The following is a 27,955-nucleotide window of genomic DNA, read 5'->3' as shown; positions in this document are numbered from 1 at the left end:
CTCTGCTATATTTACTCTATCCCTATGTGTTGGCATTATGATTATTTGTGCACAATACTCCATTCATTTTATTGTACAAAAAACAGCATCTTATATCCTTTGTGATCTGTAATGAACCGGATAAATATGTGTTTTTCATCCCTTAGTGGTTAGTAAATGTCAGTTCATAGATGTGCTTTGCTTTTCACCTTTAACTCCTGTTTAGCTGCTGATGACAGATGAGAAGAAAAAGCTTACAGCACCTGGTATTCCCAGGCGGTCTCCCATCCAAGTACTAACCAGGCCCGACCCTGCTTAGCTTCCGAGATCAGACGAGATCGGGCGTGTTCAGGGTGGTATGGCCGTAAGCGAGAGAAGAGGCAGCAAACAGCCTATTTAAAGATGCGCGCGGGCTCCTCCTATTCGTCGCTATCTAGAAGGTGAAGATCCCACTGTCATCCACTGCCATTCAGTGTGGAAAAGACACACGTCACATATCACGGATGGCGTCATACTATCAGCCATATGTAATCTGTCTCCTATATTATTCCTCATCATCCCTATACAATGCCTTGAAATACTTCTTATCTCTGCTATATTTACTCTATCCCTATGTGTTGGCATTAGAATTATTTGTGCACAATGCTCCATTCAATGTTTTGTGCAAAATATGTAATCTGCCTCGAATTAATCCTTTCTCTTCTCCCACAATCTGTGTGAAAGAAATAAGAAAGTGCAGCTCTCTTTCCCAGACACCTGTGAGCACTACTGGAGCAGCAGCGCCCTCCGTTGATGACAGATGAGAAGAAAAAGCTTACAGCACCTGGTATTCCCAGGCGGTCTCCCATCCAAGTACTAACCAGGCCCGACCCTGCTTAGCTTCCGAGATCAGACGAGATCGGGCGTGTTCAGGGTGGTATGGCCGTAAGCGAGAGAAGAGGCAGCAAACAGCCTATTTAAAGATGCGCGCGGGCTCCTCCTATTCGTCGCTATCTAACAGGTGAAGATCCCACTGTCATCCACTGCCATTCAGTGTGGAAAAGACACACGTCACATATCACGGATGGCGTCATACTATCAGCCATATGTAATCTGTCTCCTATATTATTCCTCATCATCCCTATACAATGCCTTGAAATACTTCTTATCACTGCTATATTTACTCTATCCCTATGTGTTGGCATTAGAATTATTTGTGCACAATGCTCCATTCAATGTTTTGTGCAAAATATGTAATCTGCCTGGAATTAGTGGTTTTTCTTCTCCCACAGTGTGTGTGAAAGAAATAAGAAAGTGCAGCTCTCTTTCCCGCCTGTGAGCACTACTGGAGCAGCAGCGCCCTCCGTTGATGACAGATGAGAAGAAAAAGCTTACAGCACCTGGTATTCCCAGGCGGTCTCCCATCCAAGTACTAACCAGGCCCGACCCTGCTTAGCTTCCGAGATCAGACGAGATCGGGCGTGTTCAGGGTGGTATGGCCGTAAGCGAGAGAAGAGGCAGCAAACAGCCTATTTAAAGATGCGCGCGGGCTCCTCCTATTCGTCGCTGTCTTATGAATCAAGATCCCACTGTCATCCACTGCCATTCAGTGTGGAAAAGACACACGTCACATATCACGGATGGCGTCATACTATCAGCCATATGTAATCTGTCTCCTATATTATTCCTCATCATCCCTATACAATGCCTTGAAATACTTCTTATCACTGCTATATTTACTCTATCCCTATGTGTTGGCATTAGAATTATTTGTGCACAATGCTCCATTCAATGTTTTGTGCAAAATATGTAATCTGCCTGGAATTAGTGGTTTTTCTTCTCCCACAGTGTGTGTGAAAGAAATAAGAAAGTGCAGCTCTCTTTCCCGCCTGTGAGCACTACTGGAGCAGCAGCGCCCTCCGTTGATGACAGATGAGAAGAAAAAGCTTACAGCACCTGGTATTCCCAGGCGGTCTCCCATCCAAGTACTAACCAGGCCCGACCCTGCTTAGCTTCCGAGATCAGACGAGATCGGGCGTGTTCAGGGTGGTATGGCCGTAAGCGAGAGAAGAGGCAGCAAACAGCCTATTTAAAGATGCGCGCGGGCTCCTCCTATTCGTCGCTGTCTTATGAATCAAGATCCCACTGTCATCCACTGCCATTCAGTGTGGAAAAGACACACGTCACATATCACGGATGGCGTCATACTATCAGCCATATGTAATCTGTCTCCTATATTATTCCTCATCATCCCTATACAATGCCTTGAAATACTTCTTATCTCTGCTATATTTACTCTATCCCTATGTGTTGGCATTAGAATTATTTGTGCACAATACTCCATTCATTTTATTGTACAAAAAACAGCATCTTATATCCTTTGTGATGTGTAATGAACCGGATAAATATGTGTTTTTCATCCCTTAGTGGTTAGTAAATGTCAGTTCATAGATGTGCTTTGCTTTTCACCTTTAACTCCTGTTTAGCTGCTGATGACAGATGAGAAGAAAAAGCTTACAGCACCTGGTATTCCCAGGCGGTCTCCCATCCAAGTACTAACCAGGCCCGACCCTGCTTAGCTTCCGAGATCAGACGAGATCGGGCGTGTTCAGGGTGGTATGGCCGTAAGCGAGAGAAGAGGCAGCAAACAGCCTATTTAAAGATGCGCGCGGGCTCCTCCTATTCGTCGCTATCTAGAAGGTGAAGATCCCACTGTCATCCACTGCCATTCAGTGTGGAAAAGACACACGTCACATATCACGGATGGCGTCATACTATCAGCCATATGTAATCTGTCTCCTATATTATTCCTCATCATCCCTATACAATGCCTTGAAATACTTCTTATCTCTGCTATATTTACTCTATCCCTATGTGTTGGCATTAGAATTATTTGTGCACAATACTCCATTCATTTTATTGTACAAAAAACAGCATCTTATATCCTTTGTGATGTGTAATGAACCGGATAAATATGTGTTTTTCATCCCTTAGTGGTTAGTAAATGTCAGTTCATAGATGTGCTTTGCTTTTCACCTTTAACTCCTGTTTAGCTGCTGATGACAGATGAGAAGAAAAAGCTTACAGCACCTGGTATTCCCAGGCGGTCTCCCATCCAAGTACTAACCAGGCCCGACCCTGCTTAGCTTCCGAGATCAGACGAGATCGGGCGTGTTCAGGGTGGTATGGCCGTAAGCGAGAGAAGAGGCAGCAAACAGCCTATTTAAAGATGCGCGCGGGCTCCTCCTATTCGTCGCTATCTAACAGGTGAAGATCCCACTGTCATCCACTGCCATTCAGTGTGGAAAAGACACACGTCACATATCACGGATGGCGTCATACTATCAGCCATATGTAATCTGTCTCCTATATTATTCCTCATCATCCCTATACAATGCCTTGAAATACTTCTTATCTCTGCTATATTTACTCTATCCCTATGTGTTGGCATTAGAATTATTTGTGCACAATGCTCCATTCAATGTTTTGTGCAAAATATGTAATCTGCCTGGAATTAGTGGTTTTTCTTCTCCCACAGTGTGTGTGAAAGAAATAAGAAAGTGCAGCTCTCTTTCCCGCCTGTGAGCACTACTGGAGCAGCAGCGCCCTCCGTTGATGACAGATGAGAAGAAAAAGCTTACAGCACCTGGTATTCCCAGGCGGTCTCCCATCCAAGTACTAACCAGGCCCGACCCTGCTTAGCTTCCGAGATCAGACGAGATCGGGCGTGTTCAGGGTGGTATGGCCGTAAGCGAGAGAAGAGGCAGCAAACAGCCTATTTAAAGATGCGCGCGGGCTCCTCCTATTCGTCGCTGTCTTATGAATCAAGATCCCACTTTCATCCACTGCCATTCAGTGTGGAAAAGACACACGTCAAATGTCACGGATGGCGTCATACTATCAGCCATATGTAATCTGCCTTCTATATTATTCCTCATCATCCCTATACAATGCATTGAAATACTCGTTATCTCTGCTATATTTACTCTATCCCTATGTGTTGGCATTATGATTATTTGTGCACAATACTCCATTCATTTTATTGTACAAAAAACAGCATCTTATATCCTTTGTGATCTGTAATGAACCGGATAAATATGTGTTTTTCATCCCTTAGTGGTTAGTAAATGTCAGTTCATAGATGTGCTTTGCTTTTCACCTTTAACTCCTGTTTAGCTGCTGATGACAGATGAGAAGAAAAAGCTTACAGCACCTGGTATTCCCAGGCGGTCTCCCATCCAAGTACTAACCAGGCCCGACCCTGCTTAGCTTCCGAGATCAGACGAGATCGGGCGTGTTCAGGGTGGTATGGCCGTAAGCGAGAGAAGAGGCAGCAAACAGCCTATTTAAAGATGCGCGCGGGCTCCTCCTATTCGTCGCTATCTAGAAGGTGAAGATCCCACTGTCATCCACTGCCATTCAGTGTGGAAAAGACACACGTCACATATCACGGATGGCGTCATACTATCAGCCATATGTAATCTGTCTCCTATATTATTCCTCATCATCCCTATACAATGCCTTGAAATACTTCTTATCTCTGCTATATTTACTCTATCCCTATGTGTTGGCATTAGAATTATTTGTGCACAATGCTCCATTCAATGTTTTGTGCAAAATATGTAATCTGCCTCGAATTAATCCTTTCTCTTCTCCCACAATCTGTGTGAAAGAAATAAGAAAGTGCAGCTCTCTTTCCCAGACACCTGTGAGCACTACTGGAGCAGCAGCGCCCTCCGTTGATGACAGATGAGAAGAAAAAGCTTACAGCACCTGGTATTCCCAGGCGGTCTCCCATCCAAGTACTAACCAGGCCCGACCCTGCTTAGCTTCCGAGATCAGACGAGATCGGGCGTGTTCAGGGTGGTATGGCCGTAAGCGAGAGAATAGGCAGCAAACAGCCTATTTAAAGATGCGCGCGGGCTCCTCCTATTCGTCGCTGTCTAACAGGTGAAGATCCCACTGTCATCCACTGCCATTCAGTGTGGAAAAGACACACGTCAAATATCACGGATGGCGTCATACTATCAGCCATATGTAATCTGTCTCCTATATTATTCCTCATCATCCCTATACAATGCCTTGAAATACTTCTTATCTCTGCTATATTTACTCTATCCCTATGTGTTGGCATTAGAATTATTTGTGCACAATACTCCATTCATTTTATTGTACAAAAAACAGCATCTTATATCCTTTGTGATCTGTAATGAACCGGATAAATATGTGTTTTTCATCCCTTAGTGGTTAGTAAATGTCAGTTCATAGATGTGCTTTGCTTTTCACCTTTAACTCCTGTTTAGCTGCTGATGATGACAGATGAGAAGAAAAAGCTTACAGCACCTGGTATTCCCAGGCGGTCTCCCATCCAAGTACTAACCAGGCCCGACCCTGCTTAGCTTCCGAGATCAGACGAGATCGGGCGTGTTCAGGGTGGTATGGCCGTAAGCGAGAGAAGAGGCAGCAAACAGCCTATTTAAAGATGCGCGCGGGCTCCTCCTATTCGTCGCTATCTAACAGGTGAAGATCCCACTGTCATCCACTGCCATTCAGTGTGGAAAAGACACACGTCACATATCACGGATGGCGTCATACTATCAGCCATATGTAATCTGTCTCCTATATTATTCCTCATCATCCCTATACAATGCCTTGAAATACTTCTTATCACTGCTATATTTACTCTATCCCTATGTGTTGGCATTAGAATTATTTGTACACAATGCTCCATTCAATGTTTTGTGCAAAATATGTAATCTGCCTGGAATTAGTGGTTTTTCTTCTCCCACAGTGTGTGTGAAAGAAATAAGAAAGTGCAGCTCTCTTTCCCGCCTGTGAGCACTACTGGAGCAGCAGCGCCCTCCGTTGATGACAGATGAGAAGAAAAAGCTTACAGCACCTGGTATTCCCAGGCGGTCTCCCATCCAAGTACTAACCAGGCCCGACCCTGCTTAGCTTCCGAGATCAGACGAGATCGGGCGTGTTCAGGGTGGTATGGCCGTAAGCGAGAGAAGAGGCAGCAAACAGCCTATTTAAAGATGCGCGCGGGCTCCTCCTATTCGTCGCTGTCTTATGAATCAAGATCCCACTTTCATCCACTGCCATTCAGTGTGGAAAAGACACACGTCAAATGTCACGGATGGCGTCATACTATCAGCCATATGTAATCTGCCTTCTATATTATTCCTCATCATCCCTATACAATGCATTGAAATACTCGTTATCTCTGCTATATTTACTCTATCCCTATGTGTTGGCATTATGATTATTTGTGCACAATACTCCATTCATTTTATTGTACAAAAAACAGCATCTTATATCCTTTGTGATCTGTAATGAACCGGATAAATATGTGTTTTTCATCCCTTAGTGGTTAGTAAATGTCAGTTCATAGATGTGCTTTGCTTTTCACCTTTAACTCCTGTTTAGCTGCTGATGACAGATGAGAAGAAAAAGCTTACAGCACCTGGTATTCCCAGGCGGTCTCCCATCCAAGTACTAACCAGGCCCGACCCTGCTTAGCTTCCGAGATCAGACGAGATCGGGCGTGTTCAGGGTGGTATGGCCGTAAGCGAGAGAAGAGGCAGCAAACAGCCTATTTAAAGATGCGCGCGGGCTCCTCCTATTCATCGCTATCTAGAAGGTGAAGATCCCACTGTCATCCACTGCCATTCAGTGTGGAAAAGACACACGTCACATATCACGGATGGCGTCATACTATCAGCCATATGTAATCTGTCTCCTATATTATTCCTCATCATCCCTATACAATGCCTTGAAATACTTCTTATCTCTGCTATATTTACTCTATCCCTATGTGTTGGCATTAGAATTATTTGTGCACAATGCTCCATTCAATGTTTTGTGCAAAATATGTAATCTGCCTCGAATTAATCCTTTCTCTTCTCCCACAATCTGTGTGAAAGAAATAAGAAAGTGCAGCTCTCTTTCCCAGACACCTGTGAGCACTACTGGAGCAGCAGCGCCCTCCGTTGATGACAGATGAGAAGAAAAAGCTTACAGCACCTGGTATTCCCAGGCGGTCTCCCATCCAAGTACTAACCAGGCCCGACCCTGCTTAGCTTCCGAGATCAGACGAGATCGGGCGTGTTCAGGGTGGTATGGCCGTAAGCGAGAGAATAGGCAGCAAACAGCCTATTTAAAGATGCGCGCGGGCTCCTCCTATTCGTCGCTGTCTAACAGGTGAAGATCCCACTGTCATCCACTGCCATTCAGTGTGGAAAAGACACACGTCAAATATCACGGATGGCGTCATACTATCAGCCATATGTAATCTGTCTCCTATATTATTCCTCATCATCCCTATACAATGCCTTGAAATACTTCTTATCTCTGCTATATTTACTCTATCCCTATGTGTTGGCATTAGAATTATTTGTGCACAATACTCCATTCATTTTATTGTACAAAAAACAGCATCTTATATCCTTTGTGATGTGTAATGAACCGGATAAATATGTGTTTTTCATCCCTTAGTGGTTAGTAAATGTCAGTTCATAGATGTGCTTTGCTTTTCACCTTTAACTCCTGTTTAGCTGCTGATGATGACAGATGAGAAGAAAAAGCTTACAGCACCTGGTATTCCCAGGCGGTCTCCCATCCAAGTACTAACCAGGCCCGACCCTGCTTAGCTTCCGAGATCAGACGAGATCGGGCGTGTTCAGGGTGGTATGGCCGTAAGCGAGAGAAGAGGCAGCAAACAGCCTATTTAAAGATGCGCGCGGGCTCCTCCTATTCGTCGCTATCTAACAGGTGAAGATCCCACTGTCATCCACTGCCATTCAGTGTGGAAAAGACACACGTCACATATCACGGATGAAGTCATACTATCAACCATATTCAATCTGCCTTCTATATTATTCCTCATCATCCCTATACAATGCCTTGAAATACTTCTTATCTCTGCTATATTTACTCTATCCCTATGTGTTGGCATTAGAATTATTTGTGCACAATACTCCATTCATTTTATTGTACAAAAAACAGCATCTTATATCCTTTGTGATGTGTAATGAACCGGATAAATATGTGTTTTTCATCCCTTAGTGGTTAGTAAATGTCAGTTCATAGATGTGCTTTGCTTTTCACCTTTAACTCCTGTTTAGCTGCTGATGACAGATGAGAAGAAAAAGCTTACAGCACCTGGTATTCCCAGGCGGTCTCCCATCCAAGTACTAACCAGGCCCGACCCTGCTTAGCTTCCGAGATCAGACGAGATCGGGCGTGTTCAGGGTGGTATGGCCGTAAGCGAGAGAAGAGGCAGCAAACAGCCTATTTAAAGATGCGCGCGGGCTCCTCCTATTCGTCGCTATCTAGAAGGTGAAGATCCCACTGTCATCCACTGCCATTCAGTGTGGAAAAGACACACGTCACATATCACGGATGGCGTCATACTATCAGCCATATGTAATCTGTCTCCTATATTATTCCTCATCATCCCTATACAATGCCTTGAAATACTTCTTATCTCTGCTATATTTACTCTATCCCTATGTGTTGGCATTAGAATTATTTGTGCACAATGCTCCATTCAATGTTTTGTGCAAAATATGTAATCTGCCTCGAATTAATCCTTTCTCTTCTCCCACAATCTGTGTGAAAGAAATAAGAAAGTGCAGCTCTCTTTCCCAGACACCTGTGAGCACTACTGGAGCAGCAGCGCCCTCCGTTGATGACAGATGAGAAGAAAAAGCTTACAGCACCTGGTATTCCCAGGCGGTCTCCCATCCAAGTACTAACCAGGCCCGACCCTGCTTAGCTTCCGAGATCAGACGAGATCGGGCGTGTTCAGGGTGGTATGGCCGTAAGCGAGAGAATAGGCAGCAAACAGCCTATTTAAAGATGCGCGCGGGCTCCTCCTATTCGTCGCTGTCTAACAGGTGAAGATCCCACTGTCATCCACTGCCATTCAGTGTGGAAAAGACACACGTCAAATATCACGGATGGCGTCATACTATCAGCCATATGTAATCTGTCTCCTATATTATTCCTCATCATCCCTATACAATGCCTTGAAATACTTCTTATCTCTGCTATATTTACTCTATCCCTATGTGTTGGCATTAGAATTATTTGTGCACAATACTCCATTCATTTTATTGTACAAAAAACAGCATCTTATATCCTTTGTGATGTGTAATGAACCGGATAAATATGTGTTTTTCATCCCTTAGTGGTTAGTAAATGTCAGTTCATAGATGTGCTTTGCTTTTCACCTTTAACTCCTGTTTAGCTGCTGATGATGACAGATGAGAAGAAAAAGCTTACAGCACCTGGTATTCCCAGGCGGTCTCCCATCCAAGTACTAACCAGGCCCGACCCTGCTTAGCTTCCGAGATCAGACGAGATCGGGCGTGTTCAGGGTGGTATGGCCGTAAGCGAGAGAAGAGGCAGCAAACAGCCTATTTAAAGATGCGCGCGGGCTCCTCCTATTCGTCGCTATCTAACAGGTGAAGATCCCACTGTCATCCACTGCCATTCAGTGTGGAAAAGACACACGTCACATATCACGGATGAAGTCATACTATCAACCATATTCAATCTGCCTTCTATATTATTCCTCATCATCCCTATACAATGCCTTGAAATACTTCTTATCTCTGCTATATTTACTCTATCCCTATGTGTTGGCATTAGAATTATTTGTGCACAATACTCCATTCATTTTATTGTACAAAAAACAGCATCTTATATCCTTTGTGATGTGTAATGAACCGGATAAATATGTGTTTTTCATCCCTTAGTGGTTAGTAAATGTCAGTTCATAGATGTGCTTTGCTTTTCACCTTTAACTCCTGTTTAGCTGCTGATGACAGATGAGAAGAAAAAGCTTACAGCACCTGGTATTCCCAGGCGGTCTCCCATCCAAGTACTAACCAGGCCCGACCCTGCTTAGCTTCCGAGATCAGACGAGATCGGGCGTGTTCAGGGTGGTATGGCCGTAAGCGAGAGAAGAGGCAGCAAACAGCCTATTTAAAGATGCGCGCGGGCTCCTCCTATTCGTCGCTGTCTAACAGGTGAAGATCCCACTGTCATCCACTGCCATTCAGTGTGGAAAAGACACACGTCAAATATCACGGATGGCGTCATACTATCAGCCATATGTAAGCTGTCTCCTATATTATTCCTCATCATCCCTATACAATGCCTTGAAATACTTCTTATCTCTGCTATATTTACTCTATCCCTATGTGTTGGCATTAGAATTATTTGTGCACAATACTCCATTCATTTTATTGTACAAAAAACAGCATCTTATATCCTTTGTGATGTGTAATGAACCGGATAAATATGTGTTTTTCATCCCTTAGTGGTTAGTAAATGTCAGTTCATAGATGTGCTTTGCTTTTCACCTTTAACTCCTGTTTAGCTGCTGATGACAGATGAGAAGAAAAAGCTTACAGCACCTGGTATTCCCAGGCGGTCTCCCATCCAAGTACTAACCAGGCCCGACCCTGCTTAGCTTCCGAGATCAGACGTGTTCAGGGTGGTAAGGCCGTAAGCGAGAGAAGAGGCAGCAAACAGCCTATTTAAAGATGCGCGCGGGCTCCTCCTATTCGTCGCTATCTAACAGGTGAAGATCCCACTGTCATCCACTGCCATTCAGTGTGGAAAAGACACACGTCACATATCACGGATGGCGTCATACTATCAGCCATATGTAATCTGTCTCCTATATTATTCCTCATCATCCCTATACAATGCCTTGAAATACTTCTTATCACTGCTATATTTACTCTATCCCTATGTGTTGGCATTAGAATTATTTGTGCACAATGCTCCATTCAATGTTTTGTGCAAAATATGTAATCTGCCTGGAATTAGTGGTTTTTCTTCTCCCACAGTGTGTGTGAAAGAAATAAGAAAGTGCAGCTCTCTTTCCCGCCTGTGAGCACTACTGGAGCAGCAGCGCCCTCCGTTGATGACAGATGAGAAGAAAAAGCTTACAGCACCTGGTATTCCCAGGCGGTCTCCCATCCAAGTACTAACCAGGCCCGACCCTGCTTAGCTTCCGAGATCAGACGAGATCGGGCGTGTTCAGGGTGGTATGGCCGTAAGCGAGAGAAGAGGCAGCAAACAGCCTATTTAAAGATGCGCGCGGGCTCCTCCTATTCGTCGCTGTCTTATGAATCAAGATCCCACTTTCATCCACTGCCATTCAGTGTGGAAAAGACACACGTCAAATGTCACGGATGGCGTCATACTATCAGCCATATGTAATCTGCCTTCTATATTATTCCTCATCATCCCTATACAATGCATTGAAATACTCGTTATCTCTGCTATATTTACTCTATCCCTATGTGTTGGCATTATGATTATTTGTGCACAATACTCCATTCATTTTATTGTACAAAAAACAGCATCTTATATCCTTTGTGATCTGTAATGAACCGGATAAATATGTGTTTTTCATCCCTTAGTGGTTAGTAAATGTCAGTTCATAGATGTGCTTTGCTTTTCACCTTTAACTCCTGTTTAGCTGCTGATGACAGATGAGAAGAAAAAGCTTACAGCACCTGGTATTCCCAGGCGGTCTCCCATCCAAGTACTAACCAGGCCCGACCCTGCTTAGCTTCCGAGATCAGACGAGATCGGGCGTGTTCAGGGTGGTATGGCCGTAAGCGAGAGAAGAGGCAGCAAACAGCCTATTTAAAGATGCGCGCGGGCTCCTCCTATTCGTCGCTATCTAGAAGGTGAAGATCCCACTGTCATCCACTGCCATTCAGTGTGGAAAAGACACACGTCACATATCACGGATGGCGTCATACTATCAGCCATATGTAATCTGTCTCCTATATTATTCCTCATCATCCCTATACAATGCCTTGAAATACTTCTTATCACTGCTATATTTACTCTATCCCTATGTGTTGGCATTAGAATTATTTGTGCACAATGCTCCATTCAATGTTTTGTGCAAAATATGTAATCTGCCTCGAATTAATCCTTTCTCTTCTCCCACAATCTGTGTGAAAGAAATAAGAAAGTGCAGCTCTCTTTCCCAGACACCTGTGAGCACTACTGGAGCAGCAGCGCCCTCCGTTGATGACAGATGAGAAGAAAAAGCTTACAGCACCTGGTATTCCCAGGCGGTTTCCCATCCAAGTACTAACCAGGCCCGACCCTGCTTAGCTTCCGAGATCAGACGAGATCGGGCGTGTTCAGGGTGGTATGGCCGTAAGCGAGAGAAGAGGCAGCAAACAGCCTATTTAAAGATGCGCGCGGGCTCCTCCTATTCGTCGCTATCTAACAGGTGAAGATCCCACTGTCATCCACTGCCATTCAGTGTGGAAAAGACACACGTCACATATCACGGATGGCGTCATACTATCAGCCATATGTAATCTGTCTCCTATATTATTCCTCATCATCCCTATACAATGCCTTGAAATACTTCTTATCACTGCTATATTTACTCTATCCCTATGTGTTGGCATTAGAATTATTTGTGCACAATGCTCCATTCAATGTTTTGTGCAAAATATGTAATCTGCCTCGAATTAATCCTTTCTCTTCTCCCACAATCTGTGTGAAAGAAATAAGAAAGTGCAGCTCTCTTTCCCAGACACCTGTGAGCACTACTGGAGCAGCAGCGCCCTCCGTTGATGACAGATGAGAAGAAAAAGCTTACAGCACCTGGTATTCCCAGGCGGTCTCCCATCCAAGTACTAACCAGGCCCGACCCTGCTTAGCTTCCGAGATCAGACGAGATCGGGCGTGTTCAGGGTGGTATGGCCGTAAGCGAGAGAAGAGGCAGCAAACAGCCTATTTAAAGATGCGCGCGGGCTCCTCCTATTCGTCGCTGTCTTATGAATCAAGATCCCACTGTCATCCACTGCCATTCAGTGTGGAAAAGACACACGTCAAATATCACGGATGGCGTCATACTATCAGCCATATGTAATCTGTCTCCTATATTATTCCTCATCATCCCTATACAATGCCTTGAAATACTTCTTATCTCTGCTATATTTACTCTATCCCTATGTGTTGGCATTAGAATTATTTGTGCACAATGCTCCATTCAATGTTTTGTGCAAAATATGTAATCTGCCTCGAATTAATCCTTTCTCTTCTCCCACAATCTGTGTGAAAGAAATAAGAAAGTGCAGCTCTCTTTCCCAGACACCTGTGAGCACTACTGGAGCAGCAGCGCCCTCCGTTGATGACAGATGAGAAGAAAAAGCTTACAGCACCTGGTATTCCCAGGCGGTCTCCCATCCAAGTACTAACCAGGCCCGACCCTGCTTAGCTTCCGAGATCAGACGAGATCGGGCGTGTTCAGGGTGGTATGGCCGTAAGCGAGAGAAGAGGCAGCAAACAGCCTATTTAAAGATGCGCGCAGGCTCCTCCTATTCGTCGCTGTCTTATGAATCAAGATCCCACTTTCATCCACTGCCATTCAGTGTGGAAAAGACACACGTCAAATATCACGGATGGCGTCATACTATCAGCCATATGTAATCTGCCTTCTATATTATTCCTCATCATCCCTATACAATGCATTGAAATACTCGTTATCTCTGCTATATTTACTCTATCCCTATGTGTTGGCATTATGATTATTTGTGCACAATACTCCATTCATTTTATTGTACAAAAAACAGCATCTTATATCCTTTGTGATCTGTAATGAACCGGATAAATATGTGTTTTTCATCCCTTAGTGGTTAGTAAATGTCAGTTCATAGATGTGCTTTGCTTTTCACCTTTAACTCCTGTTTAGCTGCTGATGACAGATGAGAAGAAAAAGCTTACAGCACCTGGTATTCCCAGGCGGTCTCCCATCCAAGTACTAACCAGGCCCGACCCTGCTTAGCTTCCGAGATCAGACGAGATCGGGCGTGTTCAGGGTGGTATGGCCGTAAGCGAGAGAAGAGGCAGCAAACAGCCTATTTAAAGATGCGCGCGGGCTCCTCCTATTCGTCGCTATCTAACAGGTGAAGATCCCACTGTCATCCACTGCCATTCAGTGTGGAAAAGACACACGTCACATATCACGGATGGCGTCATACTATCAGCCATATGTAATCTGTCTCCTATATTATTCCTCATCATCCCTATACAATGCCTTGAAATACTTCTTATCACTGCTATATTTACTCTATCCCTATGTGTTGGCATTAGAATTATTTGTGCACAATGCTCCATTCAATGTTTTGTGCAAAATATGTAATCTGCCTGGAATTAGTGGTTTTTCTTCTCCCACAGTGTGTGTGAAAGAAATAAGAAAGTGCAGCTCTCTTTCCCGCCTGTGAGCACTACTGGAGCAGCAGCGCCCTCCGTTGATGACAGATGAGAAGAAAAAGCTTACAGCACCTGGTATTCCCAGGCGGTCTCCCATCCAAGTACTAACCAGGCCCGACCCTGCTTAGCTTCCGAGATCAGACGAGATCGGGCGTGTTCAGGGTGGTATGGCCGTAAGCGAGAGAAGAGGCAGCAAACAGCCTATTTAAAGATGCGCGCGGGCTCCTCCTATTCGTCGCTGTCTTATGAATCAAGATCCCACTGTCATCCACTGCCATTCAGTGTGGAAAAGACACACGTCACATATCACGGATGGCGTCATACTATCAGCCATATGTAATCTGTCTCCTATATTATTCCTCATCATCCCTATACAATGCCTTGAAATACTTCTTATCTCTGCTATATTTACTCTATCCCTATGTGTTGGCATTAGAATTATTTGTGCACAATACTCCATTCATTTTATTGTACAAAAAACAGCATCTTATATCCTTTGTGATGTGTAATGAACCGGATAAATATGTGTTTTTCATCCCTTAGTGGTTAGTAAATGTCAGTTCATAGATGTGCTTTGCTTTTCACCTTTAACTCCTGTTTAGCTGCTGATGACAGATGAGAAGAAAGAGCTTACAGCACCTGGTATTCCCAGGCGGTCTCCCATCCAAGTACTAACCAGGCCCGACCCTGCTTAGCTTCCGAGATCAGACGAGATCGGGCGTGTTCAGGGTGGTATGGCCGTAAGCGAGAGAATAGGCAGCAAACAGCCTATTTAAAGATGCGCGCGGGCTCCTCCTATTCGTCGCTGTCTAACAGGTGAAGATCCCACTGTCATCCACTGCCATTCAGTGTGGAAAAGACACACGTCACATATCACGGATGGCGTCATACTATCAGCCATATGTAATCTGTCTCCTATATTATTCCTCATCATCCCTATACAATGCCTTGAAATACTTCTTATCACTGCTATATTTACTCTATCCCTATGTGTTGGCATTAGAATTATTTGTGCACAATGCTCCATTCAATGTTTTGTGCAAAATATGTAATCTGCCTGGAATTAGTGGTTTTTCTTCTCCCACAGTGTGTGTGAAAGAAATAAGAAAGTGCAGCTCTCTTTCCCGCCTGTGAGCACTACTGGAGCAGCAGCGCCCTCCGTTGATGACAGATGAGAAGAAAAAGCTTACAGCACCTGGTATTCCCAGGCGGTCTCCCATCCAAGTACTAACCAGGCCCGACCCTGCTTAGCTTCCGAGATCAGACGAGATCGGGCGTGTTCAGGGTGGTATGGCCGTAAGCGAGAGAAGAGGCAGCAAACAGCCTATTTAAAGATGCGCGCGGGCTCCTCCTATTCGTCGCTGTCTTATGAATCAAGATCCCACTTTCATCCACTGCCATTCAGTGTGGAAAAGACACACGTCAAATATCACGGATGGCGTCATACTATCAGCCATATGTAATCTGCCTTCTATATTATTCCTCATCATCCCTATACAATGCATTGAAATACTCGTTATCTCTGCTATATTTACTCTATCCCTATGTGTTGGCATTATGATTATTTGTGCACAATACTCCATTCATTTTATTGTACAAAAAACAGCATCTTATATCCTTTGTGATGTGTAATGAACCGGATAAATATGTGTTTTTCATCCCTTAGTGGTTAGTAAATGTCAGTTCATAGATGTGCTTTGCTTTTCACCTTTAACTCCTGTTTAGCTGCTGATGACAGATGAGAAGAAAAAGCTTACAGCACCTGGTATTCCCAGGCGGTCTCCCATCCAAGTACTAACCAGGCCCGACCCTGCTTAGCTTCCGAGATCAGACGAGATCGGGCGTGTTCAGGGTGGTATGGCCGTAAGCGAGAGAAGAGGCAGCAAACAGCCTATTTAAAGATGCGCGCGGGCTCCTCCTATTCGTCGCTGTCTTATGAATCAAGATCCCACTGTCATCCACTGCCATTCAGTGTGGAAAAGACACACGTCACATATCACGGATGGCGTCATACTATCAGCCATATGTAATCTGTCTCCTATATTATTCCTCATCATCCCTATACAATGCCTTGAAATACTTCTTATCTCTGCTATATTTACTCTATCCCTATGTGTTGGCATTAGAATTATTTGTGCACAATGCTCCATTCAATGTTTTGTGCAAAATATGTAATCTGCCTCGAATTAATCCTTTCTCTTCTCCCACAATCTGTGTGAAAGAAATAAGAAAGTGCAGCTCTCTTTCCCAGACACCTGTGAGCACTACTGGAGCAGCAGCGCCCTCCGTTGATGACAGATGAGAAGAAAAAGCTTACAGCACCTGGTATTCCCAGGCGGTCTCCCATCCAAGTACTAACCAGGCCCGACCCTGCTTAGCTTCCGAGATCAGACGAGATCGGGCGTGTTCAGGGTGGTATGGCCGTAAGCGAGAGAATAGGCAGCAAACAGCCTATTTAAAGATGCGCGCGGGCTCCTCCTATTCGTCGCTGTCTAACAGGTGAAGATCCCACTGTCATCCACTGCCATTCAGTGTGGAAAAGACACACGTCAAATATCACGGATGGCGTCATACTATCAGCCATATGTAATCTGTCTCCTATATTATTCCTCATCATCCCTATACAATGCCTTGAAATACTTCTTATCTCTGCTATATTTACTCTATCCCTATGTGTTGGCATTAGAATTATTTGTGCACAATACTCCATTCATTTTATTGTACAAAAAACAGCATCTTATATCCTTTGTGATGTGTAATGAACCGGATAAATATGTGTTTTTCATCCCTTAGTGGTTAGTAAATGTCAGTTCATAGATGTGCTTTGCTTTTCACCTTTAACTCCTGTTTAGCTGCTGATGACAGATGAGAAGAAAAAGCTTACAGCACCTGGTATTCCCAGGCGGTCTCCCATCCAAGTACTAACCAGGCCCGACCCTGCTTAGCTTCCGAGATCAGACGAGATCGGGCGTGTTCAGGGTGGTATGGCCGTAAGCGAGAGAATAGGCAGCAAACAGCCTATTTAAAGATGCGCGCGGGCTCCTCCTATTCGTCGCTGTCTAACAGGTGAAGATCCCACTGTCATCCACTGCCATTCAGTGTGGAAAAGACACACGTCACATATCACGGATGGCGTCATACTATCAGCCATATGTAATCTGTCTCCTATATTATTCCTCATCATCCCTATACAATGCCTTGAAATACTTCTTATCACTGCTATATTTACTCTATCCCTATGTGTTGGCATTAGAATTATTTGTGCACAATGCTCCATTCAATGTTTTGTGCAAAATATGTAATCTGCCTGGAATTAGTGGTTTTTCTTCTCCCACAGTGTGTGTGAAAGAAATAAGAAAGTGCAGCTCTCTTTCCCGCCTGTGAGCACTACTGGAGCAGCAGCGCCCTCCGTTGATGACAGATGAGAAGAAAAAGCTTACAGCACCTGGTATTCCCAGGCGGTCTCCCATCCAAGTACTAACCAGGCCCGACCCTGCTTAGCTTCCGAGATCAGACGAGATCGGGCGTGTTCAGGGTGGTATGGCCGTAAGCGAGAGAAGAGGCAGCAAACAGCCTATTTAAAGATGCGCGCGGGCTCCTCCTATTCGTCGCTGTCTTATGAATCAAGATCCCACTTTCATCCACTGCCATTCAGTGTGGAAAAGACACACGTCAAATATCACGGATGGCGTCATACTATCAGCCATATGTAATCTGCCTTCTATATTATTCCTCATCATCCCTATACAATGCATTGAAATACTCGTTATCTCTGCTATATTTACTCTATCCCTATGTGTTGGCATTATGATTATTTGTGCACAATACTCCATTCATTTTATTGTACAAAAAACAGCATCTTATATCCTTTGTGATCTGTAATGAACCGGATAAATATGTGTTTTTCATCCCTTAGTGGTTAGTAAATGTCAGTTCATAGATGTGCTTTGCTTTTCACCTTTAACTCCTGTTTAGCTGCTGATGACAGATGAGAAGAAAAAGCTTACAGCACCTGGTATTCCCAGGCGGTCTCCCATCCAAGTACTAACCAGGCCCGACCCTGCTTAGCTTCCGAGATCAGACGAGATCGGGCGTGTTCAGGGTGGTATGGCCGTAAGCGAGAGAAGAGGCAGCAAACAGCCTATTTAAAGATGCGCGCGGGCTCCTCCTATTCGTCGCTGTCTTATGAATCAAGATCCCACTGTCATCCACTGCCATTCAGTGTGGAAAAGACACACGTCACATATCACGGATGGCGTCATACTATCAGCCATATGTAATCTGTCTCCTATATTATTCCTCATCATCCCTATACAATGCCTTGAAATACTTCTTATCTCTGCTATATTTACTCTATCCCTATGTGTTGGCATTAGAATTATTTGTGCACAATGCTCCATTCAATGTTTTGTGCAAAATATGTAATCTGCCTCGAATTAATCCTTTCTCTTCTCCCACAATCTGTGTGAAAGAAATAAGAAAGTGCAGCTCTCTTTCCCAGACACCTGTGAGCACTACTGGAGCAGCAGCGCCCTCCGTTGATGACAGATGAGAAGAAAAAGCTTACAGCACCTGGTATTCCCAGGCGGTCTCCCATCCAAGTACTAACCAGGCCCGACCCTGCTTAGCTTCCGAGATCAGACGAGATCGGGCGTGTTCAGGGTGGTATGGCCGTAAGCGAGAGAATAGGCAGCAAACAGCCTATTTAAAGATGCGCGCGGGCTCCTCCTATTCGTCGCTGTCTAACAGGTGAAGATCCCACTGTCATCCACTGCCATTCAGTGTGGAAAAGACACACGTCAAATATCACGGATGGCGTCATACTATCAGCCATATGTAATCTGTCTCCTATATTATTCCTCATCATCCCTATACAATGCCTTGAAATACTTCTTATCTCTGCTATATTTACTCTATCCCTATGTGTTGGCATTAGAATTATTTGTGCACAATACTCCATTCATTTTATTGTACAAAAAACAGCATCTTATATCCTTTGTGATGTGTAATGAACCGGATAAATATGTGTTTTTCATCCCTTAGTGGTTAGTAAATGTCAGTTCATAGATGTGCTTTGCTTTTCACCTTTAACTCCTGTTTAGCTGCTGATGACAGATGAGAAGAAAAAGCTTACAGCACCTGGTATTCCCAGGCGGTCTCCCATCCAAGTACTAACCAGGCCCGACCCTGCTTAGCTTCCGAGATCAGACGAGATCGGGCGTGTTCAGGGTGGTATGGCCGTAAGCGAGAGAATAGGCAGCAAACAGCCTATTTAAAGATGCGCGCGGGCTCCTCCTATTCGTCGCTGTCTAACAGGTGAAGATCCCACTGTCATCCACTGCCATTCAGTGTGGAAAAGACACACGTCACATATCACGGATGGCGTCATACTATCAGCCATATGTAATCTGTCTCCTATATTATTCCTCATCATCCCTATACAATGCCTTGAAATACTTCTTATCACTGCTATATTTACTCTATCCCTATGTGTTGGCATTAGAATTATTTGTGCACAATGCTCCATTCAATGTTTTGTGCAAAATATGTAATCTGCCTGGAATTAGTGGTTTTTCTTCTCCCACAGTGTGTGTGAAAGAAATAAGAAAGTGCAGCTCTCTTTCCCGCCTGTGAGCACTACTGGAGCAGCAGCGCCCTCCGTTGATGACAGATGAGAAGAAAAAGCTTACAGCACCTGGTATTCCCAGGCGGTCTCCCATCCAAGTACTAACCAGGCCCGACCCTGCTTAGCTTCCGAGATCAGACGAGATCGGGCGTGTTCAGGGTGGTATGGCCGTAAGCGAGAGAAGAGGCAGCAAACAGCCTATTTAAAGATGCGCGCGGGCTCCTCCTATTCGTCGCTGTCTTATGAATCAAGATCCCACTTTCATCCACTGCCATTCAGTGTGGAAAAGACACACGTCAAATATCACGGATGGCGTCATACTATCAGCCATATGTAATCTGCCTTCTATATTATTCCTCATCATCCCTATACAATGCATTGAAATACTCGTTATCTCTGCTATATTTACTCTATCCCTATGTGTTGGCATTATGATTATTTGTGCACAATACTCCATTCATTTTATTGTACAAAAAACAGCATCTTATATCCTTTGTGATCTGTAATGAACCGGATAAATATGTGTTTTTCATCCCTTAGTGGTTAGTAAATGTCAGTTCATAGATGTGCTTTGCTTTTCACCTTTAACTCCTGTTTAGCTGCTGATGACAGATGAGAAGAAAAAGCTTACAGCACCTGGTATTCCCAGGCGGTCTCCCATCCAAGTACTAACCAGGCCCGACCCTGCTTAGCTTCCGAGATCAGACGAGATCGGGCGTGTTCAGGGTGGTATGGCCGTAAGCGAGAGAAGAGGCAGCAAACAGCCTATTTAAAGATGCGCGCGGGCTCCTCCTATTCGTCGCTGTCTTATGAATCAAGATCCCACTGTCATCCACTGCCATTCAGTGTGGAAAAGACACACGTCACATATCACGGATGGCGTCATACTATCAGCCATATGTAATCTGTCTCCTATATTATTCCTCATCATCCCTATACAATGCCTTGAAATACTTCTTATCTCTGCTATATTTACTCTATCCCTATGTGTTGGCATTAGAATTATTTGTGCACAATGCTCCATTCAATGTTTTGTGCAAAATATGTAATCTGCCTCGAATTAATCCTTTCTCTTCTCCCACAATCTGTGTGAAAGAAATAAGAAAGTGCAGCTCTCTTTCCCAGACACCTGTGAGCACTACTGGAGCAGCAGCGCCCTCCGTTGATGACAGATGAGAAGAAAAAGCTTACAGCACCTGGTATTCCCAGGCGGTCTCCCATCCAAGTACTAACCAGGCCCGACCCTGCTTAGCTTCCGAGATCAGACGAGATCGGGCGTGTTCAGGGTGGTATGGCCGTAAGCGAGAGAATAGGCAGCAAACAGCCTATTTAAAGATGCGCGCGGGCTCCTCCTATTCGTCGCTGTCTAACAGGTGAAGATCCCACTGTCATCCACTGCCATTCAGTGTGGAAAAGACACACGTCAAATATCACGGATGGCGTCATACTATCAGCCATATGTAATCTGTCTCCTATATTATTCCTCATCATCCCTATACAATGCCTTGAAATACTTCTTATCTCTGCTATATTTACTCTATCCCTATGTGTTGGCATTAGAATTATTTGTGCACAATACTCCATTCATTTTATTGTACAAAAAACAGCATCTTATATCCTTTGTGATGTGTAATGAACCGGATAAATATGTGTTTTTCATCCCTTAGTGGTTAGTAAATGTCAGTTCATAGATGTGCTTTGCTTTTCACCTTTAACTCCTGTTTAGCTGCTGATGACAGATGAGAAGAAAAAGCTTACAGCACCTGGTATTCCCAGGCGGTCTCCCATCCAAGTACTAACCAGGCCCGACCCTGCTTAGCTTCCGAGATCAGACGAGATCGGGCGTGTTCAGGGTGGTATGGCCGTAAGCGAGAGAAGAGGCAGCAAACAGCCTATTTAAAGATGCGCGCGGGCTCCTCCTATTCGTCGCTATCTAACAGGTGAAGATCCCACTGTCATCCACTGCCATTCAGTGTGGAAAAGACACACGTCACATATCACGGATGGCGTCATACTATCAGCCATATGTAATCTGTCTCCTATATTATTCCTCATCATCCCTATACAATGCCTTGAAATACTTCTTATCACTGCTATATTTACTCTATCCCTATGTGTTGGCATTAGAATTATTTGTACACAATGCTCCATTCAATGTTTTGTGCAAAATATGTAATCTGCCTCGAATTAATCCTTTCTCTTCTCCCACAATCTGTGTGAAAGAAATAAGAAAGTGCAGCTCTCTTTCCCAGACACCTGTGAGCACTACTGGAGCAGCAGCGCCCTCCGTTGATGACAGATGAGAAGAAAAAGCTTACAGCACCTGGTATTCCCAGGCGGTCTCCCATCCAAGTACTAACCAGGCCCGACCCTGCTTAGCTTCCGAGATCAGACGAGATCGGGCGTGTTCAGGGTGGTATGGCCGTAAGCGAGAGAATAGGCAGCAAACAGCCTATTTAAAGATGCGCGCGGGCTCCTCCTATTCGTCGCTGTCTAACAGGTGAAGATCCCACTGTCATCCACTGCCATTCAGTGTGGAAAAGACACACGTCAAATATCACGGATGGCGTCATACTATCAGCCATATGTAATCTGTCTCCTATATTATTCCTCATCATCCCTATACAATGCCTTGAAATACTTCTTATCTCTGCTATATTTACTCTATCCCTATGTGTTGGCATTAGAATTATTTGTGCACAATGCTCCATTCAATGTTTTGTGCAAAATATGTAATCTGCCTCGAATTAATCCTTTCTCTTCTCCCACAATCTGTGTGAAAGAAATAAGAAAGTGCAGCTCTCTTTCCCAGACACCTGTGAGCACTACTGGAGCAGCAGCGCCCTCCGTTGATGACAGATGAGAAGAAAAAGCTTACAGCACCTGGTATTCCCAGGCGGTCTCCCATCCAAGTACTAACCAGGCCCGACCCTGCTTAGCTTCCGAGATCAGACGAGATCGGGCGTGTTCAGGGTGGTATGGCCGTAAGCGAGAGAATAGGCAGCAAACAGCCTATTTAAAGATGCGCGCGGGCTCCTCCTATTCGTCGCTGTCTAACAGGTGAAGATCCCACTGTCATCCACTGCCATTCAGTGTGGAAAAGACACACGTCACATATCACGGATGGCGTCATACTATCAGCCATATGTAATCTGTCTCCTATATTATTCCTCATCATCCCTATACAATGCCTTGAAATACTTCTTATCACTGCTATATTTACTCTATCCCTATGTGTTGGCATTAGAATTATTTGTGCACAATGCTCCATTCAATGTTTTGTGCAAAATATGTAATCTGCCTGGAATTAGTGGTTTTTCTTCTCCCACAGTGTGTGTGAAAGAAATAAGAAAGTGCAGCTCTCTTTCCCGCCTGTGAGCACTACTGGAGCAGCAGCGCCCTCCGTTGATGACAGATGAGAAGAAAAAGCTTACAGCACCTGGTATTCCCAGGCGGTCTCCCATCCAAGTACTAACCAGGCCCGACCCTGCTTAGCTTCCGAGATCAGACGAGATCGGGCGTGTTCAGGGTGGTATGGCCGTAAGCGAGAGAAGAGGCAGCAAACAGCCTATTTAAAGATGCGCGCGGGCTCCTCCTATTCGTCGCTGTCTTATGAATCAAGATCCCACTTTCATCCACTGCCATTCAGTGTGGAAAAGACACACGTCAAATATCACGGATGGCGTCATACTATCAGCCATATGTAATCTGCCTTCTATATTATTCCTCATCATCCCTATACAATGCATTGAAATACTCGTTATCTCTGCTATATTTACTCTATCCCTATGTGTTGGCATTATGATTATTTGTGCACAATACTCCATTCATTTTATTGTACAAAAAACAGCATCTTATATCCTTTGTGATCTGTAATGAACCGGATAAATATGTGTTTTTCATCCCTTAGTGGTTAGTAAATGTCAGTTCATAGATGTGCTTTGCTTTTCACCTTTAACTCCTGTTTAGCTGCTGATGACAGATGAGAAGAAAAAGCTTACAGCACCTGGTATTCCCAGGCGGTCTCCCATCCAAGTACTAACCAGGCCCGACCCTGCTTAGCTTCCGAGATCAGACGAGATCGGGCGTGTTCAGGGTGGTATGGCCGTAAGCGAGAGAAGAGGCAGCAAACAGCCTATTTAAAGATGCGCGCGGGCTCCTCCTATTCGTCGCTGTCTTATGAATCAAGATCCCACTGTCATCCACTGCCATTCAGTGTGGAAAAGACACACGTCACATATCACGGATGGCGTCATACTATCAGCCATATGTAATCTGTCTCCTATATTATTCCTCATCATCCCTATACAATGCCTTGAAATACTTCTTATCTCTGCTATATTTACTCTATCCCTATGTGTTGGCATTAGAATTATTTGTGCACAATGCTCCATTCAATGTTTTGTGCAAAATATGTAATCTGCCTCGAATTAATCCTTTCTCTTCTCCCACAATCTGTGTGAAAGAAATAAGAAAGTGCAGCTCTCTTTCCCAGACACCTGTGAGCACTACTGGAGCAGCAGCGCCCTCCGTTGATGACAGATGAGAAGAAAAAGCTTACAGCACCTGGTATTCCCAGGCGGTCTCCCATCCAAGTACTAACCAGGCCCGACCCTGCTTAGCTTCCGAGATCAGACGAGATCGGGCGTGTTCAGGGTGGTATGGCCGTAAGCGAGAGAATAGGCAGCAAACAGCCTATTTAAAGATGCGCGCGGGCTCCTCCTATTCGTCGCTGTCTAACAGGTGAAGATCCCACTGTCATCCACTGCCATTCAGTGTGGAAAAGACACACGTCAAATATCACGGATGGCGTCATACTATCAGCCATATGTAATCTGTCTCCTATATTATTCCTCATCATCCCTATACAATGCCTTGAAATACTTCTTATCTCTGCTATATTTACTCTATCCCTATGTGTTGGCATTAGAATTATTTGTGCACAATGCTCCATTCAATGTTTTGTGCAAAATATGTAATCTGCCTCGAATTAATCCTTTCTCTTCTCCCACAATCTGTGTGAAAGAAATAAGAAAGTGCAGCTCTCTTTCCCAGACACCTGTGAGCACTACTGGAGCAGCAGCGCCCTCCGTTGATGACAGATGAGAAGAAAAAGCTTACAGCACCTGGTATTCCCAGGCGGTCTCCCATCCAAGTACTAACCAGGCCCGACCCTGCTTAGCTTCCGAGATCAGACGAGATCGGGCGTGTTCAGGGTGGTATGGCCGTAAGCGAGAGAATAGGCAGCAAACAGCCTATTTAAAGATGCGCGCGGGCTCCTCCTATTCGTCGCTGTCTAACAGGTGAAGATCCCACTGTCATCCACTGCCATTCAGTGTGGAAAAGACACACGTCACATATCACGGATGGCGTCATACTATCAGCCATATGTAATCTGTCTCCTATATTATTCCTCATCATCCCTATACAATGCCTTGAAATACTTCTTATCACTGCTATATTTACTCTATCCCTATGTGTTGGCATTAGAATTATTTGTGCACAATGCTCCATTCAATGTTTTGTGCAAAATATGTAATCTGCCTGGAATTAGTGGTTTTTCTTCTCCCACAGTGTGTGTGAAAGAAATAAGAAAGTGCAGCTCTCTTTCCCGCCTGTGAGCACTACTGGAGCAGCAGCGCCCTCCGTTGATGACAGATGAGAAGAAAAAGCTTACAGCACCTGGTATTCCCAGGCGGTCTCCCATCCAAGTACTAACCAGGCCCGACCCTGCTTAGCTTCCGAGATCAGACGAGATCGGGCGTGTTCAGGGTGGTATGGCCGTAAGCGAGAGAAGAGGCAGCAAACAGCCTATTTAAAGATGCGCGCGGGCTCCTCCTATTCGTCGCTGTCTTATGAATCAAGATCCCACTTTCATCCACTGCCATTCAGTGTGGAAAAGACACACGTCAAATATCACGGATGGCGTCATACTATCAGCCATATGTAATCTGCCTTCTATATTATTCCTCATCATCCCTATACAATGCATTGAAATACTCGTTATCTCTGCTATATTTACTCTATCCCTATGTGTTGGCATTATGATTATTTGTGCACAATACTCCATTCATTTTATTGTACAAAAAACAGCATCTTATATCCTTTGTGATCTGTAATGAACCGGATAAATATGTGTTTTTCATCCCTTAGTGGTTAGTAAATGTCAGTTCATAGATGTGCTTTGCTTTTCACCTTTAACTCCTGTTTAGCTGCTGATGACAGATGAGAAGAAAAAGCTTACAGCACCTGGTATTCCCAGGCGGTCTCCCATCCAAGTACTAACCAGGCCCGACCCTGCTTAGCTTCCGAGATCAGACGAGATCGGGCGTGTTCAGGGTGGTATGGCCGTAAGCGAGAGAAGAGGCAGCAAACAGCCTATTTAAAGATGCGCGCGGGCTCCTCCTATTCGTCGCTGTCTTATGAATCAAGATCCCACTGTCATCCACTGCCATTCAGTGTGGAAAAGACACACGTCACATATCACGGATGGCGTCATACTATCAGCCATATGTAATCTGTCTCCTATATTATTCCTCATCATCCCTATACAATGCCTTGAAATACTTCTTATCTCTGCTATATTTACTCTATCCCTATGTGTTGGCATTAGAATTATTTGTGCACAATGCTCCATTCAATGTTTTGTGCAAAATATGTAATCTGCCTCGAATTAATCCTTTCTCTTCTCCCACAATCTGTGTGAAAGAAATAAGAAAGTGCAGCTCTCTTTCCCAGACACCTGTGAGCACTACTGGAGCAGCAGCGCCCTCCGTTGATGACAGATGAGAAGAAAAAGCTTACAGCACCTGGTATTCCCAGGCGGTCTCCCATCCAAGTACTAACCAGGCCCGACCCTGCTTAGCTTCCGAGATCAGACGAGATCGGGCGTGTTCAGGGTGGTATGGCCGTAAGCGAGAGAATAGGCAGCAAACAGCCTATTTAAAGATGCGCGCGGGCTCCTCCTATTCGTCGCTGTCTAACAGGTGAAGATCCCACTGTCATCCACTGCCATTCAGTGTGGAAAAGACACACGTCAAATATCACGGATGGCGTCATACTATCAGCCATATGTAATCTGTCTCCTATATTATTCCTCATCATCACTATACAATGCCTTGAAATACTTCTTATCTCTGCTATATTTACTCTATCCCTATGTGTTGGCATTAGAATTATTTGTGCACAATACTCCATTCATTTTATTGTACAAAAAACAGCATCTTATATCCTTTGTGATGTGTAATGAACCGGATAAATATGTGTTTTTCATCCCTTAGTGGTTAGTAAATGTCAGTTCATAGATGTGCTTTGCTTTTCACCTTTAACTCCTGTTTAGCTGCTGATGACAGATGAGAAGAAAAAGCTTACAGCACCTGGTATTCCCAGGCGGTCTCCCAGCCAAGTACTAACCAGGCCCGACCCTGCTTAGCTTCCGAGATCAGACGAGATCGGGCGTGTTCAGGGTGGTATGGCCGTAAGCGAGAGAATAGGCAGCAAACAGCCTATTTAAAGATGCGCGCGGGCTCCTCCTATTCGTCGCTGTCTAACAGGTGAAGATCCCACTGTCATCCACTGCCATTCAGTGTGGAAAAGACACACGTCACATATCACGGATGGCGTCATACTATCAGCCATATGTAATCTGTCTCCTATATTATTCCTCATCATCCCTATACAATGCCTTGAAATACTTCTTATCACTGCTATATTTACTCTATCCCTATGTGTTGGCATTAGAATTATTTGTGCACAATGCTCCATTCAATGTTTTGTGCAAAATATGTAATCTGCCTGGAATTAGTGGTTTTTCTTCTCCCACAGTGTGTGTGAAAGAAATAAGAAAGTGCAGCTCTCTTTCCCGCCTGTGAGCACTACTGGAGCAGCAGCGCCCTCCGTTGATGACAGATGAGAAGAAAAAGCTTACAGCACCTGGTATTCCCAGGCGGTCTCCCATCCAAGTACTAACCAGGCCCGACCCTGCTTAGCTTCCGAGATCAGACGAGATCGGGCGTGTTCAGGGTGGTATGGCCGTAAGCGAGAGAAGAGGCAGCAAACAGCCTATTTAAAGATGCGCGCGGGCTCCTCCTATTCGTCGCT

General features: G+C 44.6%; 49 non-coding genes and 1 pseudogene across 49 annotated transcripts; all 50 read right to left on the bottom strand.

Annotated features, from left to right (window-relative positions):
- Positions 1-230: 230 nt before the first annotated feature.
- Positions 231-349, bottom strand: LOC121907769. Its single transcript, XR_006099014.1, has one exon. It is a non-coding gene; the product is annotated as a 5S ribosomal RNA (ribosomal RNA).
- A 441-nt stretch (positions 350-790) lies between these two features.
- On the bottom strand, positions 791-909 carry LOC121907767. The gene has a single exon (XR_006099012.1). It is a non-coding gene; the product is annotated as a 5S ribosomal RNA (ribosomal RNA).
- A 437-nt stretch (positions 910-1,346) lies between these two features.
- Positions 1,347-1,465, bottom strand: LOC121907766. Its single transcript, XR_006099011.1, has one exon. It is a non-coding gene; the product is annotated as a 5S ribosomal RNA (ribosomal RNA).
- Positions 1,466-1,902: 437 nt separating this feature from the next.
- On the bottom strand, positions 1,903-2,021 carry LOC121907765. Its single transcript, XR_006099010.1, has one exon. It is a non-coding gene; the product is annotated as a 5S ribosomal RNA (ribosomal RNA).
- A 448-nt stretch (positions 2,022-2,469) lies between these two features.
- Positions 2,470-2,588, bottom strand: LOC121907763. The gene has a single exon (XR_006099009.1). It is a non-coding gene; the product is annotated as a 5S ribosomal RNA (ribosomal RNA).
- A 448-nt stretch (positions 2,589-3,036) lies between these two features.
- On the bottom strand, positions 3,037-3,155 carry LOC121907762. Its single transcript, XR_006099008.1, has one exon. It is a non-coding gene; the product is annotated as a 5S ribosomal RNA (ribosomal RNA).
- A 437-nt stretch (positions 3,156-3,592) lies between these two features.
- LOC121907761 lies at positions 3,593-3,711 on the bottom strand. Its single transcript, XR_006099007.1, has one exon. It is a non-coding gene; the product is annotated as a 5S ribosomal RNA (ribosomal RNA).
- Positions 3,712-4,159: 448 nt separating this feature from the next.
- Positions 4,160-4,278, bottom strand: LOC121907760. The gene has a single exon (XR_006099006.1). It is a non-coding gene; the product is annotated as a 5S ribosomal RNA (ribosomal RNA).
- Positions 4,279-4,719: 441 nt separating this feature from the next.
- On the bottom strand, positions 4,720-4,838 carry LOC121907759. The gene has a single exon (XR_006099005.1). It is a non-coding gene; the product is annotated as a 5S ribosomal RNA (ribosomal RNA).
- Positions 4,839-5,289: 451 nt separating this feature from the next.
- On the bottom strand, positions 5,290-5,408 carry LOC121907758. The gene has a single exon (XR_006099004.1). It is a non-coding gene; the product is annotated as a 5S ribosomal RNA (ribosomal RNA).
- A 437-nt stretch (positions 5,409-5,845) lies between these two features.
- LOC121907757 lies at positions 5,846-5,964 on the bottom strand. Its single transcript, XR_006099003.1, has one exon. It is a non-coding gene; the product is annotated as a 5S ribosomal RNA (ribosomal RNA).
- A 448-nt stretch (positions 5,965-6,412) lies between these two features.
- Positions 6,413-6,531, bottom strand: LOC121907755. Its single transcript, XR_006099001.1, has one exon. It is a non-coding gene; the product is annotated as a 5S ribosomal RNA (ribosomal RNA).
- Positions 6,532-6,972: 441 nt separating this feature from the next.
- LOC121907754 lies at positions 6,973-7,091 on the bottom strand. Its single transcript, XR_006099000.1, has one exon. It is a non-coding gene; the product is annotated as a 5S ribosomal RNA (ribosomal RNA).
- Positions 7,092-7,542: 451 nt separating this feature from the next.
- On the bottom strand, positions 7,543-7,661 carry LOC121907753. The gene has a single exon (XR_006098999.1). It is a non-coding gene; the product is annotated as a 5S ribosomal RNA (ribosomal RNA).
- A 448-nt stretch (positions 7,662-8,109) lies between these two features.
- Positions 8,110-8,228, bottom strand: LOC121907752. Its single transcript, XR_006098998.1, has one exon. It is a non-coding gene; the product is annotated as a 5S ribosomal RNA (ribosomal RNA).
- Positions 8,229-8,669: 441 nt separating this feature from the next.
- LOC121907751 lies at positions 8,670-8,788 on the bottom strand. Its single transcript, XR_006098997.1, has one exon. It is a non-coding gene; the product is annotated as a 5S ribosomal RNA (ribosomal RNA).
- A 451-nt stretch (positions 8,789-9,239) lies between these two features.
- On the bottom strand, positions 9,240-9,358 carry LOC121907750. The gene has a single exon (XR_006098996.1). It is a non-coding gene; the product is annotated as a 5S ribosomal RNA (ribosomal RNA).
- A 448-nt stretch (positions 9,359-9,806) lies between these two features.
- LOC121907749 lies at positions 9,807-9,925 on the bottom strand. Its single transcript, XR_006098995.1, has one exon. It is a non-coding gene; the product is annotated as a 5S ribosomal RNA (ribosomal RNA).
- Positions 9,926-10,373: 448 nt separating this feature from the next.
- LOC121907854 lies at positions 10,374-10,482 on the bottom strand (annotated as a pseudogene).
- Positions 10,483-10,919: 437 nt separating this feature from the next.
- Positions 10,920-11,038, bottom strand: LOC121907748. The gene has a single exon (XR_006098994.1). It is a non-coding gene; the product is annotated as a 5S ribosomal RNA (ribosomal RNA).
- Positions 11,039-11,486: 448 nt separating this feature from the next.
- Positions 11,487-11,605, bottom strand: LOC121907747. Its single transcript, XR_006098993.1, has one exon. It is a non-coding gene; the product is annotated as a 5S ribosomal RNA (ribosomal RNA).
- Positions 11,606-12,046: 441 nt separating this feature from the next.
- Positions 12,047-12,165, bottom strand: LOC121907836. The gene has a single exon (XR_006099078.1). It is a non-coding gene; the product is annotated as a 5S ribosomal RNA (ribosomal RNA).
- Positions 12,166-12,606: 441 nt separating this feature from the next.
- LOC121907746 lies at positions 12,607-12,725 on the bottom strand. Its single transcript, XR_006098992.1, has one exon. It is a non-coding gene; the product is annotated as a 5S ribosomal RNA (ribosomal RNA).
- Positions 12,726-13,166: 441 nt separating this feature from the next.
- On the bottom strand, positions 13,167-13,285 carry LOC121907744. The gene has a single exon (XR_006098990.1). It is a non-coding gene; the product is annotated as a 5S ribosomal RNA (ribosomal RNA).
- A 448-nt stretch (positions 13,286-13,733) lies between these two features.
- On the bottom strand, positions 13,734-13,852 carry LOC121907743. Its single transcript, XR_006098989.1, has one exon. It is a non-coding gene; the product is annotated as a 5S ribosomal RNA (ribosomal RNA).
- Positions 13,853-14,289: 437 nt separating this feature from the next.
- LOC121907742 lies at positions 14,290-14,408 on the bottom strand. The gene has a single exon (XR_006098988.1). It is a non-coding gene; the product is annotated as a 5S ribosomal RNA (ribosomal RNA).
- Positions 14,409-14,856: 448 nt separating this feature from the next.
- LOC121907741 lies at positions 14,857-14,975 on the bottom strand. The gene has a single exon (XR_006098987.1). It is a non-coding gene; the product is annotated as a 5S ribosomal RNA (ribosomal RNA).
- A 437-nt stretch (positions 14,976-15,412) lies between these two features.
- Positions 15,413-15,531, bottom strand: LOC121907740. The gene has a single exon (XR_006098986.1). It is a non-coding gene; the product is annotated as a 5S ribosomal RNA (ribosomal RNA).
- A 448-nt stretch (positions 15,532-15,979) lies between these two features.
- LOC121907739 lies at positions 15,980-16,098 on the bottom strand. The gene has a single exon (XR_006098985.1). It is a non-coding gene; the product is annotated as a 5S ribosomal RNA (ribosomal RNA).
- A 441-nt stretch (positions 16,099-16,539) lies between these two features.
- On the bottom strand, positions 16,540-16,658 carry LOC121907738. The gene has a single exon (XR_006098984.1). It is a non-coding gene; the product is annotated as a 5S ribosomal RNA (ribosomal RNA).
- Positions 16,659-17,106: 448 nt separating this feature from the next.
- On the bottom strand, positions 17,107-17,225 carry LOC121907737. Its single transcript, XR_006098983.1, has one exon. It is a non-coding gene; the product is annotated as a 5S ribosomal RNA (ribosomal RNA).
- Positions 17,226-17,662: 437 nt separating this feature from the next.
- LOC121907736 lies at positions 17,663-17,781 on the bottom strand. Its single transcript, XR_006098982.1, has one exon. It is a non-coding gene; the product is annotated as a 5S ribosomal RNA (ribosomal RNA).
- Positions 17,782-18,229: 448 nt separating this feature from the next.
- Positions 18,230-18,348, bottom strand: LOC121907735. The gene has a single exon (XR_006098981.1). It is a non-coding gene; the product is annotated as a 5S ribosomal RNA (ribosomal RNA).
- Positions 18,349-18,789: 441 nt separating this feature from the next.
- On the bottom strand, positions 18,790-18,908 carry LOC121907733. Its single transcript, XR_006098979.1, has one exon. It is a non-coding gene; the product is annotated as a 5S ribosomal RNA (ribosomal RNA).
- A 448-nt stretch (positions 18,909-19,356) lies between these two features.
- On the bottom strand, positions 19,357-19,475 carry LOC121907732. Its single transcript, XR_006098978.1, has one exon. It is a non-coding gene; the product is annotated as a 5S ribosomal RNA (ribosomal RNA).
- Positions 19,476-19,912: 437 nt separating this feature from the next.
- Positions 19,913-20,031, bottom strand: LOC121907731. The gene has a single exon (XR_006098977.1). It is a non-coding gene; the product is annotated as a 5S ribosomal RNA (ribosomal RNA).
- Positions 20,032-20,479: 448 nt separating this feature from the next.
- On the bottom strand, positions 20,480-20,598 carry LOC121907730. The gene has a single exon (XR_006098976.1). It is a non-coding gene; the product is annotated as a 5S ribosomal RNA (ribosomal RNA).
- A 441-nt stretch (positions 20,599-21,039) lies between these two features.
- Positions 21,040-21,158, bottom strand: LOC121907729. Its single transcript, XR_006098975.1, has one exon. It is a non-coding gene; the product is annotated as a 5S ribosomal RNA (ribosomal RNA).
- Positions 21,159-21,606: 448 nt separating this feature from the next.
- LOC121907728 lies at positions 21,607-21,725 on the bottom strand. The gene has a single exon (XR_006098974.1). It is a non-coding gene; the product is annotated as a 5S ribosomal RNA (ribosomal RNA).
- Positions 21,726-22,166: 441 nt separating this feature from the next.
- On the bottom strand, positions 22,167-22,285 carry LOC121907727. The gene has a single exon (XR_006098973.1). It is a non-coding gene; the product is annotated as a 5S ribosomal RNA (ribosomal RNA).
- A 441-nt stretch (positions 22,286-22,726) lies between these two features.
- On the bottom strand, positions 22,727-22,845 carry LOC121907726. Its single transcript, XR_006098972.1, has one exon. It is a non-coding gene; the product is annotated as a 5S ribosomal RNA (ribosomal RNA).
- Positions 22,846-23,282: 437 nt separating this feature from the next.
- On the bottom strand, positions 23,283-23,401 carry LOC121907725. The gene has a single exon (XR_006098971.1). It is a non-coding gene; the product is annotated as a 5S ribosomal RNA (ribosomal RNA).
- Positions 23,402-23,849: 448 nt separating this feature from the next.
- On the bottom strand, positions 23,850-23,968 carry LOC121907724. The gene has a single exon (XR_006098970.1). It is a non-coding gene; the product is annotated as a 5S ribosomal RNA (ribosomal RNA).
- Positions 23,969-24,409: 441 nt separating this feature from the next.
- On the bottom strand, positions 24,410-24,528 carry LOC121907722. Its single transcript, XR_006098968.1, has one exon. It is a non-coding gene; the product is annotated as a 5S ribosomal RNA (ribosomal RNA).
- Positions 24,529-24,969: 441 nt separating this feature from the next.
- Positions 24,970-25,088, bottom strand: LOC121907721. Its single transcript, XR_006098967.1, has one exon. It is a non-coding gene; the product is annotated as a 5S ribosomal RNA (ribosomal RNA).
- Positions 25,089-25,525: 437 nt separating this feature from the next.
- Positions 25,526-25,644, bottom strand: LOC121907720. The gene has a single exon (XR_006098966.1). It is a non-coding gene; the product is annotated as a 5S ribosomal RNA (ribosomal RNA).
- Positions 25,645-26,092: 448 nt separating this feature from the next.
- Positions 26,093-26,211, bottom strand: LOC121907719. The gene has a single exon (XR_006098965.1). It is a non-coding gene; the product is annotated as a 5S ribosomal RNA (ribosomal RNA).
- A 441-nt stretch (positions 26,212-26,652) lies between these two features.
- Positions 26,653-26,771, bottom strand: LOC121907718. Its single transcript, XR_006098964.1, has one exon. It is a non-coding gene; the product is annotated as a 5S ribosomal RNA (ribosomal RNA).
- Positions 26,772-27,219: 448 nt separating this feature from the next.
- Positions 27,220-27,338, bottom strand: LOC121907835. The gene has a single exon (XR_006099077.1). It is a non-coding gene; the product is annotated as a 5S ribosomal RNA (ribosomal RNA).
- Positions 27,339-27,775: 437 nt separating this feature from the next.
- On the bottom strand, positions 27,776-27,894 carry LOC121907717. Its single transcript, XR_006098963.1, has one exon. It is a non-coding gene; the product is annotated as a 5S ribosomal RNA (ribosomal RNA).
- Positions 27,895-27,955: the final 61 nt, after the last annotated feature.

This window comes from Thunnus maccoyii, chromosome 11, assembly GCF_910596095.1.
Source record: "Thunnus maccoyii chromosome 11, fThuMac1.1, whole genome shotgun sequence".
Lineage (NCBI taxonomy): Eukaryota > Metazoa > Chordata > Actinopteri > Scombriformes > Scombridae > Thunnus > Thunnus maccoyii.
The sequence above is the reverse complement of the archived record's forward strand: the minus strand, read 5'-3'. Positions and strand labels throughout refer to the sequence as shown.